Raw genomic sequence first — 23,457 nt, forward strand, 5'->3', positions numbered from 1 at the left:
ACTCCAAGGTCCCTTTGTTCAGCAACACTCCCTAGGACCTTACCATTAAGTGTATAAGTCCTGCTAAGATTTGCTTTCCCAAAATGAAGCACCTTGCATTTATCTGAATTAAATGCCATCTGACACTTCTCAGCCCATTGGCCCATCTGGTCCAGATCCTGTTGTAATCTGAAGTAACCCTCTTCGCTGTCCAATACACCTCCAATTTTGGTGTCATCTGCAAACTTACTAACTGTACCTCTTATGCTCGCATCCAAATCATTTATGTAAATGACAAAAAGTAGAGGGCCCAGCACCGATCCTTGTGGCACTCCACTGGTCACAGGCCTCCAGTCTGAAAAACAGCACTCCACCACCACCCTCTGTCTTCTACCTTTGAGCCAGTTCTGTATCCAAATGGCTAGTTCTCCCTGTATTCCATGAGATCTAACCTTGCTAATCAGTCTCCCATGGGGAACCTTGTCGAATGCCTTACTTAAGTCCATATAGATCACAGCACTAATATATTATTCCAGCGAGTAGTATTTCACATCTGATAATCCAAGAGGCTTTCTGAATCTAAAAATTTATTTTATTCTTTCTCACAGTACCGTTTACAAATATTTTCCTTTCCTCTGCTGGGGAAATTGATCCCTTAGTATATTAGGGCTCTATTAGAAATTTGATTAGAATAGGTAACTTGGCAATACTTTCTTGTGGTTCTCAATAGTTTACTGTTAAATTTCTGCTTTGTGGCAGAAATTGGAACAGTGATGCCTCCAGTAAGCTTGCCTTGTACAAAGTCTAATCTTATCTGCGTAAATAAAGATGCCTATTAAGGCACACCAGAGGCTCATCTTCGAATTGAGGACATAATGGCAATCTTGTTGGATAAACAATTGCAAGGTTCTGACTAAAGGCTAAGCACACAAATTCAAATCCCCCCATGGAAACTGGCGGAATTTAAATTCAATTAGTTACTTTTAAAAATATCAAATTTCAAAGAGAACAACAGCTTTGGTAGCTCAGGAAAAGGATGCTGATTGGTCGGGAAGTGAACTCTGATTGATAGTGGCATTGCCCTGAGGAATGGACCAGGAATCCATTACCACCCCCTATGCTTTTCATTAACTGAAAAATGTATGTCTGGACATGTTCATTATGATTGCAGAGGACAGAATCAGTTATGAATATATGTAGCTTCTAGCAAATGTGAGTGAACCAAATTATGAGCTGAATTGATAACCTTAAATCAGGTGTTAATGCAATTCACAGCACAATTAGTATTGTTCAGTAAAAGTCATTCAATTGCTAAGTCACATCTAATGTAGGGCATTCTTATTGGTTTAGTAAGCATTAGCTGATTGAATGCATGGACTGCTTCACCCGTTGCAAACAGCCAAAGGGATATACAATTTACATAACTTACCAGTCATTGGGATATATGGCAACACCCTACTTCACGCATCATATACAACTCTGGTCATCTTGCCTAAATTAGGGCACACTTGCCATGAAGAGATTGCAGCAGAGATTTACCAGGCTAATTCCTTGGATGACAGTGTCGCTTAATAAGGAGGGATGAATGAGAATGGGTTAGTATTTTCTCAGAATTTGACAAAATGAGAGGTGATCTCAGAAATGTAGAAAATACTTAAATGCCTTGACAGGTTTTTGCAGAAAAAGATATTTCCCCCGGTGGTGGAGTCTAGAACTAAGAAACACATTCTAGTTAAGGGAAAGGGATTTCAGACTAAAATGAGGAAATATTTCTTCACTCAGTGGATGGTGGAATTGTCTGCTGGCCTCTGATTTACTTAATCAGTTATCAAGTAAATTCAAGACAGACAGATTCTTGATTATCCATCTGACATCAAGGAAGTAGCTCGGGTGCATGACTTTAAGGTCTCTGATCAGCAATGATTTAAATTGGTGAAACAGGCTTAAAGGGCTAAATGACCAACCCGTGATCCTATGTTCTTATGTATGACATATATATCTGGTATCACATCAGCACCAAAGCTTATAGAGCATGCTTCTCATTTGTATAGCAGGCAGAAAGTCATTTTGTTTGACAGTAGCATCCTGTTTGTGTAATGTATCACATTTGTTTTACAGTTGCATAATAACAGCATAAAACAGTCAGCTATACCTGTTACTCAAATTTTTGAGATGTCTTTCCTTTCCTTTAATTGTGTTAAACTGGGCGCTTGTCAAAACTAAAAGTGATAATGATAGGCCTATTCATTTGTACAATAGACCATAAGCAATGATCTGACCATTATCTTGCAGGATAACTTTGATGAGCCCTAGTTGATGATCAAACATGAATTTTCAGCATACAGCTTATGCCCTATTTACCAGGTTGCTAACAATTTTATAGCATGTAAAGCTGAAAGAATCCCAAAATGTATCCAGGCCAGTCAAGACTTGGAGCAGATGCTGTACCAATGTGTTGTTGTATAAAAGGTTAATATGCAACTTAATGACTCATGGATTAGGAGTCATTACATTAGTGTGGTTGGAAGCTGAGATAACAAACAGTAAGCAGACAGTAGGGATAATGCAGCATTTTCAAGTTGACATGCAGTAACTTGTGGATTGGTGCAAGGATCAATGTCTGGGGCTAAGCTACTTTAAATTCATTGATTAAAAACTGAGAATAATGCATCCAAGTTTGTGGATATTACAAAGCTGGGTGAGAAGGACGTAAAGAGCTTTCAACAGGTTATTTTGGTGACAACAAGGTGGCCAAAGGAATCTCATTTGGGTAAATATTATAAAAATAGAAAAGCAAAACATATTTTAGAAGATGTAAAACTTTTAAATACTGAAAGTCATTGAAATTGGAATGTAACCATACAAGGAACGCAATAAGTTAGCACCTAGACGTGGCATGCAATTAGAGGCAAAGGACAGATTAGCCTCTATTGAGAGGTGGGGATGGGAGTTGAGTATGAAAATAAGAAAGTATTGCTCTGAGATTTTGGGAAGTCTGCGCCAAGACTACTGTGTGGAATTGTGGTCAGCGTATGCAATAATTGCTATGAAGCAATGCCAGGTAAATTGGCGATGGTAGATTGGAAAACTGTACTAAAAGCTATGATATTTGAGAGGTAATGGCTAACACTTAAAGAACTGACACATAGTTGACAACAAAAATACATTTCCTTGATGCACAAAAACCCAACAAGGCAAATGTTACAAGTGTGGCTAATTAAATAAATCAGAGTTGCATTAACTCACAGGAAGAGATGTATGAAGTTGCCAAAAAGAGTAACGGAAGGTTTGGCAGAATTTTTGAATTCTGCTCAGGAGGAAAAAGAGAACAATGAAGAAAGGGAAAACAAATGTGTGAGTAAATGTGTAAAAAAAAATGAAATATGGACTGTGAAAGCTTCTAATGGAAAGGTAAAAAGGAAGGTTTGGGAGCACAGTGGCAATATCACTGAGCTAGTAATCCAGAAAAAACAAACACAGGCCAATGATTTTAGGACTAGGTTCAAATCCCACCATAGCCAATGATGAAATAAGAATTCAGTTAAAACCTGGAATAAAATGGTGACCAGATAACCCTTGATTTTGTATTCTCTTGATGAGTGCATGATGAAAAATTTGAACAAATTGTGTCTCTCTTTTGTCAGTAATACTCAAATTGTGTTCTACCAAATAACCATTTAATTACTTTCACTCTGACTTCCCAGAGGAAAATAGTAAAGGTCTTCCAGAAATAAAGGAGAAATTAGAAATTAATGTAAATGAGGCATTGCAAGCTATTAATAATAGTAAAAGAATAGTACTAGAGAGCTTTTTGGGATGTAAAATAGATAAATCCCATGGACCTACATCTTAGAGTGTGGAAAGAGATCACTAGAGATAATAGATACATTTGTGGTCATATTTTAAAATTCCCTCGTGTCTCAGTAGTTCCTAGAATTTGAAGGTGTCAAATGTAATGTCATTTTTTAAGAAAGGACAGAGAAAATGGGAACTAGAGACCTTTTGACCTAACATTATAGGGAAATTCTTGAATCTATAAGAAAGGATATGGTAACAAGAAACTTGGAAAATAATGACAGGATAAGGCAGAGTGAACATAAATTTATGAAAAAGAAATCACATTCACCAAACTGTTGCAGGTTTTTGAAGATCTTACTAGCCGAACAGATAAGAGGAAACGAGTGGATGTTATATGGTTAGGTTCTAAGAAAGATTTTGATATAGAGTCATAGAGTCATTCAGTGCAGAAACAGACCCTTCAGTCCAACTCATCCACACTGGTTATGTTTCCAAAACTAAACTAATCCTATTTGCCTGCATTTGGCCCATATCTCTCTGAACCTTTCCTATTCATGGACACATCTAAATGTCTTTTAAATGTTGTAACTGTACCTGCATTTACTACTTCATTCCACATACAAACCACCCTCTCCATGAAAAAGTTATCCCTCAGATCCCTTTTAAATCTTTCTTCTCTCACATTAAGTTTTGAATTCCTGCACCCAAGGGAAAGGACCTTTGCTATTCACCTTGTCTAAGTCCCTCATGATTTTATAAGCCTCATAAAGTCACCTTTCAACCTCTTATGCTCCATTAAATAAGTCCTAGCCTATCTAGACTATCCTCATAATTCCAGCCCTCTGGTCCTTGTAATATCTTGGTAAGATTTTACTGAATCCTCTCCAGTTTAATAATATTCTACCTATAGCAGGACAACCCAACTGTACACAGTATTCCAAATCTGGCACCACCAACATCTTAGTTTAAAAATGTGGTGCTGGAAAAACACAGCAGGCCAGGCAGTATCTGAGGAGCCCTTCTTCAGGCTTATGCCCGAAATGTCGATTCTCCTGCTCCTCAGATGCTGCCTGGCCTGCTGAGTTTTTCCAGCACCACATTTTTCAACTCTGGTACTCCAGCATCTGCAGTCCTCACTTTCTCCTTTTTACCACCAACATCTTACACAACTTCTACATGATGTCATAACTCCTCTATTCAATGCTCTGAATAATGAAGGCAAGCATGTTAAATACCTTCTTAACCACTTTGTCTACCTGTGATGCCACATTTGAGATTCGTAATCAAAATTAGAGGTCATGAGGTTGACGGACGGGGCAATATAGTAGCATGGATTGAGAAGTGATTAACAGACAGGAAAGAGAGTCGGAATAATTGAAATAAAAGCTGAAAATGCTGGAGTAACTCAGCAGGCAGCATCTATGACTTGAAATGTTGACACTGTTATTTGCTCCACAGATGCTACAAAACTATTTTATTTTAATTTGTTAATGGGATGTAGCAAAACTGACAAAGGCAGTATTTATTATCCAGAAGGCCATTAAGAGTAATTGTTGCCAATGTCTAGTCACACTACTGTGGGTCTGGAGTCTCATGTAGACTAAACCAAGTAAGGACAGCTTTCCTTCCCTAAAGGTGATCAGTATCGTTCACATTTTACCATCTGTCTTGGTGGGATTTGAATACATGACCCCAGACCGTTAAACGAGGGCTCTGGGTTACTAGCCCACTGACATTGTCACTGTAGCATACCATCCCCCGTCACCTGCTGAGGTTTTCCAGCATTTTATATTTGTATTTCAGACGTACTGAATCTGCAGTGTCTCATTTTTATTGTAATAGTAAATGGGCCATTATCAGGATTGGCAGGCTATGACGAGCTGCAAGGATCAAAGCTTAAGCCTCAGATGTTCTCAATCCATAGCACAATTTGAATATGGGGATTAAATATGAAACCCCCAGGTTTGCAAATTATACAAAACATGATGAAAGTGTGAACCGTGAGGATGATGTAATAGTGTTTCACAGCGGTTTGTTGAGATTAAGTGAATAGACAAAAAATTGGCAAATAGAAAACAATGCAAATATGAGTTATCAACTCGTGCAGCAAAAACAGAAATATAGAATATAATTTTTGTATGGCATGAGGTGAGGAAGTATTGAATCTCAAAGTGTTTTGGTTGTCCTTCTTCATGAGTCTCTGGGAATTCACATGTAGATGCAGTAAACAATTAAACGCAAATGGTCCATTGCCCTTTCTCATTAAGAAATTTAAGTTTAGCAATAAAGATGTCTTACTACAACTATACTGAGGCTTGCTGAGACCAAATCTGATTGAATATATGGTCTCTTTACCTAAATAAAGATATACTTACTCTACAGGGTGTGCATCAAAGGTTCACCAAGTTGATTCTTGGAATGGAGGGTTTGTCCTATGAAGAAGGATGAAATAGACTGACCCTTTATTCTGTGGAGTTTATAAGAATGATAGGTGGTTTCGTTCAAACATACAAAACTGTTGTGGGACTCAACAAGTTAGATGCAGGAAGGGTTTCTCTTCTGATTGGATAGCTGTCTAGAACCAGAGAGCACAGATTGACGTGAAGAGGAATTTGTTCACTTAGGGGATGGTAATCTTTGGAGTTCTCTACTCCAGAAAACTATGGAGTCTTGTGTGAACTTCAAGACTGAGATTAAAATATTTATCAAGAGTTACGGGCATAATGCAGGATAATGGTCATAGAGTCAGAGAGTTCCACAGCACAGAGACAGGCCCTTTGGCCCAAACTGGTCCATGCTGACCAAAATGTCTGTCCATGCTAACCCCATTTTCCTATTACTTGGCCCATATCCTTCTAATTCTTTCCTATTCATGTATTTGTCCAAATGCCTTTTAATTGTTCTGAATGTACCCACCTCAACCACTTTGCTGGCAGCTCATTCCATATGTGTACCACCCTCTGTGTAAAAAACATTGCCCCTCAGGTTCCCATTTATTCTTTCCCCTCTAATCTTAAACCGATGCCCTCTAGTCCTCAATTCCCCAACCTTGTGAAAAAGACTGAGTACATTCACCCTATCCACGCCTCTCATGATCTTATATACCTCTATAAAGTCCCCTCTTAGTCTCCTACACTCTAAAGAAAAGCATCCGAGATTGTCCAAGCTCTCCCTATAACTCAGGCCATTGAGTCCAGGCAACATGCTTGCAAATTTTTTCTGACTCTTTCCAGTTTAATAATATCTTGCCTATAACAAGATGACCAAAACTGAAAGAAATACTCCAAGTACGTATCCTCACCAACATCCTGTATAACTGCATCATAACTTCCCAACTTCTATACTCAATTCCCTGACTGATGAAGGCCAGTGTGCCAAAAGCCTTCTTCACTACCCTGTCTACCTATGACTCCACCATCAGAGAACTGTGAACCTGAACTCTAAGATATCTCTGTTCCACAACACTCTTTAATATTCTAACATTCACCATGAAACTCCTACCTTGATTTGGCTTTCTAAAATGCAAGGCCTCACACTTACCTATATTAAACTCCATTTGCCATTTCTTGGCCCACTTCTCCAACTGTACAAGGTCCTGCTGCAATTTCTGATAAATTTATTCACTGTCCAATGATACTGTCATCAGAAAACTTACTAATCATGCCTTGTACATTCTCATCCAAATCATTGATATCTATAACAAACAGCAATGAGCCCAGCACCGACTCCTGAAGCACTCCACTAGTCACAGGCCTCCACTCTGACAAGCATCCTTCCACTATTACCCTCTGCTTCCTGCCATCAAACCAATTGTGTATCCAATTTGCCAGCTCACCTTGGATTCCATCTGATCTAATCTTCCAGAGCTATCTACCATTTGGAACCTTATCAAAGGCTTACGGAAATCCGTATAGACTACAGATACCGCTCTGGCCTCATCAACCTTCCTGGTCATTTCATCAAAGAACTCTAACAAATTTGTGAGGCATGATCTCCCACTCACAAAGCCATACTGAATACTCCTAATCAAACCCTGTCTTTCAAATGCATGTATGTCTTCTCTCTCAGAATCTTTTCAACTAACTTATCATTACAGATATTAGGCTTACTAGTCTATAGTTCCCAGGGTTTTCTTTGCAGCCCTTCTTGAATAAGGGAACAACATTTGCTACCCTCCAGTCTTCCAGGACCTCACCCATAGCTAACAATGATGCAAAAATTTCAGCCAGGGCCCTCGCAATTTCTTCTCCAGTGTTTTGCAGTGTTCTTGGATATATCTGGTCAGGACCAGGAGATTTGTCCACTTTCATACATCCTCATACATTGAACACCTCCTCTACTGTGATATGGACTGTCCCCAAGATGTCTCCACTAACTTCCCCAAGTCTCCAAGTCTTCATGTCTTTCTCCATGGTAAACACCGAGGAGAAACATTCATTGAGAACCTCACCCATCTCCTTCCACAACAATGGTGTTGAAGGAGAAGATTTCCTTGAATTGTAGACCAAGCATAAAGCACTGATGGCTAATTCCTGCTCATATTTCCTATTTATTGTATTACAATGATATTGTTTGCCATTGATCTATTAGTTAAATGTCACCAGATTGGTTCCTACAATGTGAGGACTGTTCTATGATGAGAGGCTAAGTAAATTAGGGCCATACTCTCTGGAGTTCAGAAGAATAGATGGTGATTTCATTCAAATCCATATGATTCTGAAGGGGCTTGATAGACTCCAGGAGGTTGTTGCCCATGTTAAGGAATCTAGAACACAGAGACACAATTCCAGGATAAGTGGTCAATCATTTTGGACTAAGATGAGGAAAATATCTTCCCTGAGAGAGTTATGAACCTACAGAATACTCTACTCTAGAGCGTTGTTGATACTTTATATGCTCGAGCTGAAATACTTAGCTTTTTTGAATCTTTCAGGGAATCCAGGGATATGCGAGCAGACAATCAACCATGATCACACTGAATGACGGAATTGGTTTGTGAAGCCATATCATAGAATCCCTACAGTGTGAAAATAGCCCATTAGGCCCAACAAGAACACACCGACCCTCCAAAGATGAACCAACCCAAACCCATTCCCCTGCCCTATTACTTTACATTTCCCCTGACTAATACAGCTGACCTACATATCCCTGAACACTATGGGCAATTTAGCAAGGTCAATTCACCTAACTTGCACATCTTTGGTCTGTTGGAGGAAACCAGAGCACCCAAGGGAAACCCACGCAGTCACGGGGAGAAAGTGCAATTTGGTCTACTCCTGCTCTTATTACATTTGTTTTTATAAAGCCGCTGTGATACTGCTGCAACTGTGAACCCATAATACTCTCTCAGTGAATGTTTAGAACACCCAGGCTAATAAACCAAGAAGGCTTAGGTGTCAAAAAGTAATATTGTTTGCAAAGGGAGCAAATGCCCACTAATATTGTGTTGCATTGCTCTTCAATTTTATGCAATTCAAAGTCCTTATTTCACCCATTCATGGCTGACATGTTGGACTGTAAACCAAAATGAGGTATTTTTCTCATTCACTTGTGGAACCTAAGCACTGCTGGCTGGGTCAGCACTTATTGCCCATCCCTAGTTGCTCTTGAAGAAGTAGCGATGAACTGTCTCCTTAAATCATTGCAGGCCATGTGCTGCAGGGATACCCACAATGCCTTTAGGCTGAGAATTCCAGGATTTTAATGCAGCTGTAAGGCAATATATTTCTAAGTCAGGATGGTAAATAGCTTGGATAGGAACTTGAAGTTGGTGGTGTTCCCATGTATCTGCTGCCCTTGTCCTTTGGGATGGAAGTGGTCGTGAGTTTGGAAGATGCTGCCTTAGAACTTTTGGTGAATTTCTGCATTGCATTATTTGGATATTACCTGCTACTGCTATTGCACATCAGTAGTTGAGGGAGTGCGTGCTTACTGATGTGGTGCCAATCTCGCAGACTGCTGTGTCTTAGATGGTGTCAAGCTTCTTGGGTGTTGCTGGAGCTACTCCATCAGGCAAGTTAGGAGTATTCCATCACACTCCTATCTTGTGCCTTTTACATGACGGACAGACTCTGGGGAGTCAGGAGGTGATTTACTCACCACAGTATTACGAGCCGCTGATCTGCTATTGTAACCACTGCATTTGTATGGAAAGTCCAGTTGAGTTCCTGTTCAATAGTAACCCCAAGAATATTGATAATGGAAGTTTCAAGGATAGGAGCATCATTTAATGTCATGGGGCAATGGTTAGATTGTGTCTTATTGGAGATGATCATCGCCGAGCATTTTTTGTGGCATGAATGTTATTTGCCCCTTGTCCAGATGTTGTGAAATTTGAATATGGATTGCAATGCTATCTGAGGAATCACAAATGGTGCTGAAAATTTTGCAATTATAGCAAACATCCCCACTTCTATAACTGCATTGAGGGGAAGATCATTGATGAAACATTTGAAATGGTTGGGCCTAGGACATGACCCTAAGGAATTCTTGCAGACATATCCTGGATTTGAAAAGACTGACCTCCAACAGCTACATCAATTTTTCTATGTGCTAGGAAAGATTTCAACCAGCGGAGAGTTTGCAGCCGGATTCCTATTGATTCAATTTTTACTCAGACTCCTTGATGTTGAGGGCTGTCACTCAGAGTCATAGAGATGTCCAACATGGAAACAGACCCTTCAATCCAACTCATCCATGTCAACTAGATCCCTAAATGAATCTAGTCCCATTTGCCAGCATTTGGCTGATATTAGTCTAAATCTTTTCTATTCATGTACCTATCCAAATGCCTTTTAAAATTGTAATTGTACTTGGCTCCACCACTTCGTCTAGCAACTCATTCCAAACACACACCACCATTTGCCTGAAAAAAGTTGCCCCTCAGGTTCCTTTTTAAGCCTTCCCATCTCACCTTGAACCTATGCTGTCTTACCCCAGGAAAAAGACCTGAGCTGTTCACCTTATCCATGCCTCTCATGATTTTATAAACTTCTATAATGTCACCCCTTAGCCTCCGGTGCTTCAGGGAAAATAGCCCCAGTCTATTTAGCCATTCGCTATAGCTCAAACCCTCTAACCCTGGTAACATCTTTGTAAGTCTTTTCTAAACCCTTTCATGTTTCACAACATCCTTCCTATAGAACATAGAACATTAAAGTGTAGTACAGGCCCTCTGATCCTCGGTGTTGCACTGACCTGTGGAACCAATCTGATGTCAATCTATTCCATTTTCATTTATATGTTTATCCAATGACCATTTAAATGCCCTTAAAGTTGGCGAGTCTACTACTGTTGCAGGCAATGAGTTCCACACCCCTACTACTCTGAGTAAATAAACTACCTCTGCCATCTGTCCTATACCTATCACGCCTCAATTTAATATGGCCCCTTGTGCTAGCCATCACCATCCAAGGAAAAAGGCTCTCACTGTCCACCCTATCTAACCCTTTGATTATCTTATATGTTTCAATTAAGACACCTGTCAACCTTCTTCTCTCTAATGAAAACAGCCTCAAGTCCCTCAGCCTTTCTCGTCAGATCTTCCCTCCATACCAGGCAACATGCCAGTAAATCTACTCTGCACCCTTTCCGAAACTTCCACATCCTTCCTGTAATGCGGCAACCAGAATTGTACACAATACTCCAAATACGAGCACATCAAAATTTTATACAGCTGCAGCATGATCTCATGGTTAAGTTTAGCCCTGGCTCCCTTAATTTCTGCCTTAGATCCCCACTTTTCTTCCTACCTATGTCATTGGTACCAAGGCGGACCATAACTTGGGGCTGCTCCCCATCCCCCTCAAGGATCCCGAAAACATGATCAGAGACATCACAAACCCTGGCACCTGGGAGGCAACACACCAACCATGAGTCTCTCTCATTCCCACAGCACCTCCTATCTGTCCCCCTAACTATGGAGTCCCCAATGTTTAATGCTCTGCTCATCTCCCCCCTTCCCTTCTGAACAACAGGGACAGACTCTGTGCCAAGGATCTGTACCCCACAATTTACCCTGGTAAATCATCCCCCGCCAATAGTATCCAAAACAGTATACTTGTTATTGAGGGGAACGGCCACAGGGGTTCCCTGTACTGCCTGCTGGTTCCCTTTCCGTCCCCTGACTGTAACTCATTTGCCTTTTTCTTGTACTTGAGGTGTGACTACCTCCCTGCAACTCCTCTCAATAACCCCCTCCGCCTCCCAAATGATCTGAAGTTCATCCAGCTCCAGCTCCAGTTCCCAAATGCGGTTTTCGAGGAGCTGGAGTTGGGTGCACTTCCCACAGATGAAGTCGGCAGGGACACCAGTGGTGACCCTTACCTCCCACATTCTGCAAGAGGAATTTTCAACTGCCCTAACCGTCGTTCTCACTATTCTAAATTCCCAAAGAGTCTGTAGACGAGGAAAGAATTTTAAAAATCTAGTTATCTTACCAATCTGGCACACAGAACCTTTTTTTTGTTTAGAGGTGGAGGATGGGTGGGAGACACTACCTGTCAAGTTTCAGATAACACAACCGCCCAAATCTGTTCTTCATTTACTCAGCAGTCCCATGTCTGCTCCTGCTCAGTGTGCACTCTGTCTATTCATGAGGTAAGTTTTTAAATTAGTAATTCACCTTCCCGTCAGCTCCCTACTCGACACTCCCACTCTTCCTGCTGTGGAAACACAACATGGAGGGCCCTGACATTCGAGGTAAGTTTTTTAAAATCCCTATAGCAGAGAGACCAGAATTGAACACAGTATTCTGCAAGTTGCCTCGCCAACATCCTCACTTCTGGAATTCAGCACTTTTGTCCAGGTTTGAACCAAGGCTATAATGAAGTCAGGAGCTGAGTGGGTCTGACAGAAACCAAACTGGGCGTCATTAAGTAGGTACTGCTTGACAGTGCTGTTGATGACAACTTCTAGCACTCTACTGATAATCGGGAGTAGACTGATGGAGCAGTGATTAGCCAGGTTCAATTTGTCTACTTTGTTGTGTACAGAACATACCTCGCCAATTGTCGGGTAGGTGTGAGTGTTGTAACTGTACAGCAGTGTGAAACTCAACATCAGTGTGTGAGCATGGACCTATACAGTTATAATATGAACAACAAAATAAAGAGGCATGTGATATTGGAAATCAGAAGAGCCCAGTTTATGTAAAGAGTTATCACAATGCTGGGATTCATAACTTGTTGATATTCAACAAAATCAACTGAGCCCTGTTCTTTAGCAATACCCACTGCTGGATCACAATACAGTATACAGGGTGAAACTAAATTTTAAAAAATGATGATTTCCTATCCATAGCCAGAAAGCGAGTAAGGATCACCGTGCTCAATGTTTCAGTGTATCAACTGCAATCTGCAACTGCTTGATTTGACGTTGTTCTGGATTACAATTTTGAATCACTTTTCCCCATCCCCATGGCAGCAATGTCAAAAGCCATTTGATCAGCTTAAACACCGGAAAGCTCAAAGCAGCATCAGCCCTTTGTAAGTAGGCGACACCATTAGGAACAGACTGACCATTTCCATTAACAAGTATCCCAGCATCTTTACAGTCATAAAAATGTGATGTTAATGAGGTGGTACTAACTGCTCAACTTTAGGCTAATTAAATAGACGGTAAAACCACAGACTGTTCATGTTCGCCAGTCTGAACCCTTTGTCCATGGAGAACCATTTATTCAAAATACTTTGCCAGGTATGTGATTGAATAAGCCTTCAGGCTGAAATTCTGCCCTTGCATGAATAAATCTAACCATGCATTCTCCTATACTGTAAACTTGACAACTCTCTCACACACAAGCAGAATAGGCAAAGCAGATCAACAGTCAATCTCCCACAGCTTTGTGTCAATGTTACTGAATAATTTAAATGACAAGATGTGCATAGGCTTCTACAAGTGGTTACAAGTGAGCTGGATTCCCATTAGTTTTTTTTCTCTGTCGGTGTACCTTTTGCAGGAGTTCGCTAACACTTGCGCATCTCACTAATATTATGACAGAAAAATGTGAGTATCATTATTTGACAGAGCTGAGATAAAATATTCAATCTTAGAAATTTAAGCAGAGAGCCACAGTAATTCAGTTCAGTCTTGCATGAACATGTCTTCGCTCAGAAATTACATTCCACGACGGCAAGTGGAAAGAAGCAGAATTTTTGCTGACTGCGAAGCTTCTACCAATATCCTATCCAAAATCTTGATCTCACTTAAATAACAGTGACACCCAGTTTGTAGTCGCCCAGCAGACACAGTTCCCATGTGGAGGCAGCAGAAGCTTGGGTTGGCACCACAGATCAGAGAAAGAAGGTTCAAGCACCTTCCAAAGCTCCATTGCTCCCGCTTCAGAAAGAAAAGTCCAGTTGGTACATGGGTGCAGCCAAGATCTCCTTCAAGATCACAAATTATGCTACAAAGCACCACCGAGACCACTTCTGGAGTGCTGGCGATAGCAATGATATATAGATCTTGAAGGGAGTCATGTCTAGGTTAACAGATCATAGAATCCCTAAAGTGCAGAAGCAAGCCATTCAGCCCATTGATTCTACACCAATCCTCCAAAAAGCATCCCAATCAGATCCACCCCACCTACCCAATCCCTGTAACCCTGCATTTCCCATGGCTAATTCACCTCACCTGCTCATTCCTGGACACTAGGGCAATTTTCCATGGCTAATCCACCTAACCTGCTCATCTTTGGATTGTGGGAGGCAACTGGATCATCCTCAGGAATCCTATGCAGATACGGGGAGAATATGCAAACTCTACACTGTCACCTGAGGCTGGAATCAAACCTGGGTCTCTAGGTGAAGCAGCAGTACTAACCACTGACCCAATTGTACCTGGAAATGAAGCGTTAAATTAAGAGGAAGGTTGACACAAACAAGGAAACCTTCCATGTGCCTTAGATGGTTATGAGGTGTTTGGTCAAAGTTTTCAGGACATTAAAGGAATTGATAGGTTAGGCAGAGAAAAACAATTTCAGCTGGCTGGGAATTTGAGGAGTGGATGAGATTGATCTCAAAGTTAGGAGTGAGATTAGGAAACAAATCTACAACCAATAATTTGGTCATACAGAACTCAAGTATTGCTGAATAAGGAGATGAATGTTGTTAAAGCTTTACATACTGCACTCATCAGGACATTTCTCAAGATTGCAAATGCAAGGAGAAAATAAACATTTCTACCGTATGATGATCGAGTGCTAATTAGTTGATCATCATGAATGAACTCCTGTGCTGCTGTGATGCCAGGTATGATGGCAATACATCTCAAAGTTGGATAGATCCTATTAAACAGCATGTCAACATTTGCTGGATAACCCTGAATGTGAGAGGAATTATCCTGACAACAAATTTAGGGTCGTCAGTGGGGCTCACAGTGTGGTACAATTGCATATACTGGATTTATTAATGCACAGTGTCCTGTTCCTTGGAAACACAAAGAACAGAGACATGTGTGGTACCTCCTAATGGTAGCAGCCATTCAGAGGTTTATTTCTCATGGCAATGCTCTGAGCAGTCAGATTCAACCGGTGTGGTTGAAACAAACCTGGCAATCAATTGTCAATTAGCAATAATGGGCGGGTGCATTTTTCACAGCAATACACCTACCAATCAGAGTTGACTTGGCAAGTAATCAGCACAGTCCCTTCATGCAGTATAAATATTGTGGTTCTCCTGAATTTATATTCTTGGGATGAGTACAAGATGAAAAGTTTTGACAAAATGTGTCTTTTCTTGGCAATAAACATTTCTACATGCAAAGGGAGGCAGACATTTAGAATTATCTTCCGCAACTGTAAATTGTTGCCAGATCAATTGTTAATTTAAATCTTTTATTAAAGAAATACTAATATTTATGTGCACCTGTCATGACCTCAGGATGTCCCAAAGCACTTCATAATCAATGATGTACTTCAAAAGTGTAATCAGTGTGGTAATGAATGGAATGTGGCAGCTAAAGCTCTCACAGTGAGAAATGTGATAATTACCTGCTCTTGACTGAGGGATAAATATTGATCAAACCATCTGGGATAACATTCCTGTACTTCATCAAAATGGTGTCATGGGATCCCTTATGTTTACGTGATAGAGTAGACAAGGTCTCAGTTTTACAGCCCAAACCAAACGACAGTATCTTGGGCAAGCAATGGCATAATGGTATTGTTGCAGGGCTATTAAGTCAGAAACTCAGCTAATGGTCCGGGGACCCGGATTCAAATCCCGCAATGCCAGACATTGGAATGTGAATTCAATGAAAAAATCTGCATTTAAGAACCTATGAATGACCATGAAATCATGACCCATTTTTGGGGAAAAACTTATCTGGTTCACTAATGTCCTTCAGGGGTTAGTGAAGGACATTCGCTGGTCTGGTCCCTGACTAACAGCAAGACGGTTGATTCTCCACTGCCCTCTGAAAGGACTTAGACAGCTATTCTGTTCTAACAATTGCTATGAAATCTCAACAAAGAAATTAAGCCAGATGGAGCAAATAGCATTGACCGAGGCAGCGGAAACAACAAAGGCAGAAATAGTCCAGTCAAACTTGCAAAGATCTGGGGTTGAGTGCCAAAATTGGAAGGGCTGTCTCACAGACTAGTCAAGCCAAAATCGTAGCCAAAATCGTACAGTCAATGTTCTAGACACCACTATCCCCACCCTTGCATATGTCCTGTCGCACTGGCAGGACAGACCCAGCAGAGGTGGCGGCACTGTGGTATACAGTCAAGAGTGAGTTGCCCTGAGAATCTTCAACATCGAATCTCATCCATATGAAGTCTCATGGCTTCAGGTTAAACATGGGCATATATCTCACTAGGTAGAGATGTGTGCTGATTGCTAATCTGTAGGTTAAGCCACCACTGATTGTTGCATGATGTAAAAGCTCTTTTTGCTCCTTCTATTTCCATTTGGTTCACTAATGTCCTTCAGGGGTTAGTGAAGGACATTTGCTGGTCTGGTCCCTGACATTGCTGACTACATACTGTCAGGGACCAGACTAGGTCTGCAGCAGTTGATGAAGGAACCAACAAGAGGAAAAAACATCCTTGACCTCATCCTTACAAATCTTAAGGCTGCAGATTCATCTGTCTATAACAATATTGGTAAGAACGACCGTTGCACAGTCTTTGTGGAGATGAAGTCTCACCTTCACATTCAAAATATACTCTCTAATGTATTGTGTGGCACTGTCACCATGCTAAATGGGACAGAGTTCGAACAGAGCTAGCAACTCAAACCTGGCCATCCATGAAGCATGGCAAGTCTTCAACAGCAGCAGAATTATACTCTAACACAATCTGTAACCTCATGACCCAGCATATTTCCCATTCAACCATTACTATCAAACCTGATTCAATGCAGAGTGCAAGAGGACAGGCCCGAAGTAGCACCAAACATACCTAAAAATGAAATGTCAACCTGGTGAAGCTACCAAATGGGATTATTTGCATTCCAAACAGAATAAGCAGGAAATGATAGATAGAATTTAGTAATCCCACAAACAACAGGTCAGATCTAAGCTCTGCAGATCTGCCCTATCATGAATGCTGGTGGACAATTAGGCAATTCACTGGAGGAGGAGGAGGTTCCACAGATATCCGCATGCTCAAAGATGGAAGAGCCCATTACAGCAGTGCAATAGGTAAGGCTGAAGCATTTGCAGCAATGTTCAGCTGGAAGTGCCAAGTGGGTGACCCATCTCGGCCTCCTCCAGTGGTCCCCAGCATCACTGATTCTAGTCTTCAGCCAATTCAATTCATACTACTTAATATCAAGATGTTGAAGGCATTAGATACTGCACACAGCTACTTGAATGTTTCACATGATTTGTAACTTTTCCACCCACAGAAAAGAAACAAGTTCAGATTTTCTATATTTTAGATTTTCTATCCTAGAGATTTTTCAATCTTCAAAAAGAAACTCATGAAGGATTTGAAATGTAAACTATGTAAGGCCCCAACTTTACAGTATCCAACAAAGTCAAACTTACTCACAAGAATCCAAAACAAATTTTGATTGTTTTTCCTCCAATACTCAGTGTAAACCTTTTGTGTTGGACAAATACTTATCTTGGGTCTAAAGGAAGGAAAACTTGCAGTAAAAATTAATGGTCAGGCACATGGGAGTGGAAGGGAGAACTAAGTTAAATAGAAACCTTGAAATATTCAATGTCAACATGACTCAATGGCATTGAGCTTTAAGTCACTGCTTTAAACGACATAGAATCAAATAGGATGGATAAAATTGTAGATGGATTCCTCATGTACACTGCTAAAATGGTATAGCACTGGTTCTCTGAGGTACTCTGGCTTCCAGCCAAAGCTTTGGCAGGAGTTCAAAATAATGCTGGAGACATGATATAAGCTAGTACTTTCTGCCATTTCTCTGGGGGTTCCACCAATTCATTGGCTGAATTCTTGTAAACAGTAAAATAATTATTTCAGGAGCACAGAGCACAGATTGATATTTTAGGCTTATTATTTTTGCAATTACAATAAGGTAATGCACAAATATAGGCTATATTGCTATTTTTATTTTTATAGTCTTTCATGGGATATAGACTTTGCTGACTAGGCTAGTGTTTCTTCCTAGTCCTGATTGTCCTTGAGAAGCTGGTGATGAATTGTGTTCTTGAACACCTGTAATCCATCTGGTGTAGGAACACCCACAGTGTTGTTAAGGAAGTGAATTCCAGGACTTCGACCCAGTAACATTGAAGGAAAAGAGACAGGACAGTGTGTGGTGTGGAGGGGAACCTGCAGATGGTGCCATTCCACATATGAGCTATGCTTGTTCTTTGAGATAGGTGTGAATGGAAGATGCAGTCAAAAGAGTTTGACAATATGTTACCACTGTGCATTGGTGGTGCCTGGAGTGGAGGTATACAGCAGTGGATGGTGTGCCAATCATTTGGATTTCCTGAATGGTGTCATGTTTCAGGAGTGTTGTTGGAACTACACTCATCCACGAAAGTGGGAAATATTCCATTACAGTCCTAACATGCGCCTTACACATAGCAGACAGGCATTGGGGAGTGACAGGCATGGGATGGGTTAGTCATTGCAGATTCTCAGCCTATGACATGCTTTTGTAGCCACAGTATTTATATGGCAGGCACAGTTCAGTTGCTATTTAATAGCCACTCCCATGATATTGATGTTGGGAATTCAATGACAATAATACCTTTGAATGTAAAGAGGAGTTGGTGAGATTCTCTCTTCTGGGGGATAGTCATTTTTGCACACAAATGCGAGGCAATGTTACTCCTAAGGCTGAATGTTGTCCTGGTTTTGCTGCATATGTACCAGGACTACTACAGTTTCTGAGGAGCCGCAAATAGTGCTAAACATTGCGCTGGGGTCATTAGGACTTCTCCATTGATAAACGTATTGAGGGTTAGCCAATGATGAAAGAACTGAAGATGAGTGACTTAGGAAATTACTCTGAGGAATTCTTCTAGCTATATTGTGGAACTGTGGTGATTGAAAAATTCCAACCATCTTCCTTTGAGTCCGAGTGGAGAATTTCACACTTCCCTACTCCCAAATCCCAATGACATAAGTTTTGCTAGGACTCTTGTGGATGGCACAATGGTTGGCTGACTGTCTGTGTGGAGTTTGTACATTCTCCCTGCGTCTTCATGGGTTTCCAAGGTTGGACTAGGCTGCAATGCATGTCTATTCACTTGCTCATCAATCGAGTTCCTACAACATGTGCCAGCTGCCTGCGGCAAACACCCACTGCCAAATTCTGGATTAGTGGTGCTGGAAGAGCACAGCAGTTCAGGCAACATCCAACGAGCAGCGAAATCGACATTTCGGGCAAAAGCCCTTCATCAGGAATAAACCCACTGCCAAATGGCCATGTCAAAAACTGGTCAGTTTGGAATCTTGTTCAGAAGTGGGCTGTTGTCAGTCAGAGGTCCTGGTAGCACCAAAAAGGGGCACAGCCCACACACAGTCTAAAGGCTTTGCCATGATCAGTCAACTGCTTGGGATACTCATGGTCAGAGGAACTGTCCATCTTTGCCTTCCTGGAAAGGCAGCTACAATGACCAACATGATACTGGTGACGGGATGCAAAATCCATGGTGGGAATGACCTAAAATGGAAATAGAAGGAGCAAAAAGAGCTTTTACATCATGCAACAATCATTGGTGGCTTACCCTACAGATTAGCAATCAGCATATTTCTCTCCATAGTGAGATATATTACCCTCTGACAACAAGGGACCTATCGATATTATTCGTTCACATTCAGGCTCGGTGTATGCTGCAACTTGGTGATCATTCATTACACCAAGAATTACTCCACTCTAACACCCTTCCTGTCCCAGACCCACATCTAATGCTCTTCTAGTCAATGTGTACAGTCCAGACATTCAATACAGCCATATGATGGGTGATGAGCACATATTGTATCACTCATGGGGCTTTTGGAATTTGTACAAACAATGGTTGCCCTTTGGCCAGCACTGACCTTTTTTAGATCATTACTACTAACTTCTAAATCATTGAGATGGCCACACATTCAATTCTCAAGCACCAATAGCATGTTGAAAATTGGTTTTGACCAACATCTGATCCCTAACCATCTTCAGTCTGCAGATACAGCAAATGAGCAACAGAAATGCACAACTAACTGCAGCTTGGGGTCTGAAAATGGCTGCTTCATGTATTCAATGACTGAATGTTCTGCAGACCCAATTCCCATACTTTCAAAATAACACTGGCTCCACCATCCCGGGTATTGTCCCAGCCAGTTTCTAGTCATACTTTGCATCTTGAGATGGAAAGTGATGGCTGCTCACAGTGGACACTGTCAGCACTAGGCCTGCCTACTCAACTGTACACCCTCTCAGTCACCACATCACCATTTACCTGGCACTTCACTAAAAGTCAATTTCCACCCATTCCCCAGATTGGAAACCATCGAACTTTACTTCCAACTGTCCTCCCTGTCCTGAACCCTGTATTTAAACCTTAATGATACCTGCTCAGCTTCTCCATGTGCCCCTTGTGGAGGCCATGGTTGTGGTCATTGCCACTAAAACCCCCCCTGCATCCACATGCCCTCCATATACTACTCATTCACCTTGAGATCCTCCAATCACTGTCATTCTCTCCACCTCTCTCAAATGCCCCTGTGATTCCCCCCAACCCACCCATCATGGCTCCCTATCTCTTCTGACAATACCCTCCTGTGATCCCTCCTGAAAGATAGCTGGGCAGACTGCCAGGACTGAATTACACCAGACCTCTCGCCAACTTTAATAAGCAGTCCTGAGACAGTACTGAGCAGAGGCTTGACCCCTTTCATTTCAGCTCCCTGACATGATTCCTCCGACTGGTTGTGTTGGTCTCACTGAGTGCTGTTCAGAGACATTACGACAGAATGTGCTAGATGTTGTGGTGTGAGTGGAGGGCTGCAGGAATTGGACGCCAACCTCTCTCATTGGCTGTGAAGGTCTCTGCCTGGCTGAAGCTCTTTGTGACTTGCTCCTTCCAGTGAACAACAGGTGGCTTGTATGGGACCTCTCAGTCATGCCCTCACAGTGGCCTATGACACGACAATGCAAGATCCTTCTGTTTCCTGATGATGAGGTCAGTACTAAAGTATCGGCTGCAGGATTCAGTAACTTAACATTCTTCCCCTAGGTGCAGGGCTACATAGATTGCACACCTGTGGCACGAAGAGGGTGGTATCACAACACTGCAGAATTCATCGGCAATAAGGGTTCAATCTGAGTAATGTGCAGGTGATCTGTGATCATTGTTACCATTTCCTGATGGTGTGTGCCCACTACTCGGGCAGCTGCCATGACTCCTGTATCCTGGAGCATTCTCATGTACCTGGTGTAAATAAGGGTCAAGGGGCTTTATGAGGCTTCCCACTGTGACCATTCCACCATTATACAACCACCTGAAGGATATGGAGCAGACAGTTAATGCCGCCCACTCCTCAACCAGGTCTGCGGTAGAGCAAACGATGGAGCTGCTGAAGGAATTGCTGCACTGCTTGGATCAGTCTGGGGGGGAGGATGGCTGGGGCCTCAAATGGAGTCCAGACAAAGTGTACTACATCATTGTGGCATGCTATGCTCTGTGCAATTGGAGCAGGTATGTGGCGATGTGCTGAGTGCTGAGGAACTGTAGTACTAAAGAAGGTTATCTGAGGAGGATGAGGACAACGCGAAGGAGGAAACCATAAATGTTTAGCTCAGCTGCATCTGGTACTACAAGACGAACAGAACCTCATTGACATCCATTTCCAACAGATGAGAGCTGGTTAGGAAACTCACTAACCCTCACAGCAACAAACCCTCCAATAAGTTGCATACAACTTGGACTTAGAGAAAAATCGTAAGATGAAATTCATCCTGTTGCAATCTCTAAGGAAAAAAGCAAGTGATTTTTCAGTGCAAAGAAACATTAAATTTTATACAATCGAAATGATCGGAACAAACAAAACACTGCTAATCACAATAAGCTCGTTATAATCATTTTAAGCAGCTATCTAGCCTCTTAACTAAGCCATAGCTCAAAAGGTTTGCTCTTGCATGTACAAAAAGTTTGAGTGAAATGCTTTCTGCTTGACAAAAATAGGATCGTGAATCTATTCTCATTGGAGTATTTAAGTTGTATCATTGCTGTACAGCCATAGAAAAGATGAGTTATCCAAGCGAAAAATGAATTAAACAAACACAATACTTTCATGTAATTGTAAAGCAATCAATAGATTTGTGATTGAAAACATGCAGTCATGTGGCTAGGTGGCCTGGTTTGAATATTCCCAATCCTGTCAGTTAACAGGATATAACAGTTCCTTGTTATATCTGGTTTCTGATGGGATGCTGGTTTCAGGGTGACGGATAGTCAAGTTTAGCACACCATATCACCAAAGCTCCAAATCTCCATCATTCTTTCTCCTTCACAGAGTTCTGTTCTGTCAGTTTGCCTCCAAATGTAACCATCGCATGAATAATTTGTACTCCCAGCAGATCATCTTCCATTGCCTCCCACAGAGAACACTGAATCTCGGGAATGCTAGCATGACCTGTGTGTAAATTCCAAATGTTCATGAATCCCAACTGAGAGCACAGTCAGAAAATTATGTCTCATCATTATTCCCCAGTGACTGTGTGCCAATGGCCAATAATATGTGTTGTTCTGCAACTACAAATGACTATATCCACTCAGTCAATATTACCACATATAAAACAGGATTTTGTGAGAAGTTTAGTTCGATACCACTAATGGAGCTTTGCACAGAATAATGCCTAAAATATTGCAAAATCATTGCTGCTACCCAAAAAGAGCCTGTGGTATAAAATGTGAGGGCAATAGCGATCATTACGACCACTATTGCTGCAATGCAGATGGTGAACAGTAATGTTAGGGTTTTGTAGAACAAGTAATACTGCAGTATTTGTTTTCTTATTTTGCAATGCTGCTCCGCTATTTCTAAATAACTGACTCACCTATGAGAGATCTGTATCATGCACAGTTTTGTTACATCTTCTATATCCTCTGTTTCTGCAATAATTACTGGAAACACACTTCAGAAGTATGGAACTTTCACATTGTATCCTTCTTCAACAGTTCAAGAAGGCAGCTCACCACTACCTTCCCAAAGGCAATTAGGGATGGCAATAAGTGATGGTCTAGTCTAGGGAATGA

General features: G+C 41.3%; 1 protein-coding gene across 6 annotated transcripts in view; it reads right to left on the reverse strand.

The window, feature by feature from the left end:
* The window catches only part of LOC140458462 (glutamate receptor ionotropic, kainate 2), a 445,566-nt gene that overhangs the window by 129,570 nt on the left and 292,539 nt on the right, over positions 1–23,457 (reverse strand). The window lies entirely within an intron of this gene.

Source organism: Chiloscyllium punctatum, chromosome 3 (genome assembly GCF_047496795.1).
Source record: "Chiloscyllium punctatum isolate Juve2018m chromosome 3, sChiPun1.3, whole genome shotgun sequence".
NCBI lineage: Eukaryota > Metazoa > Chordata > Chondrichthyes > Orectolobiformes > Hemiscylliidae > Chiloscyllium > Chiloscyllium punctatum.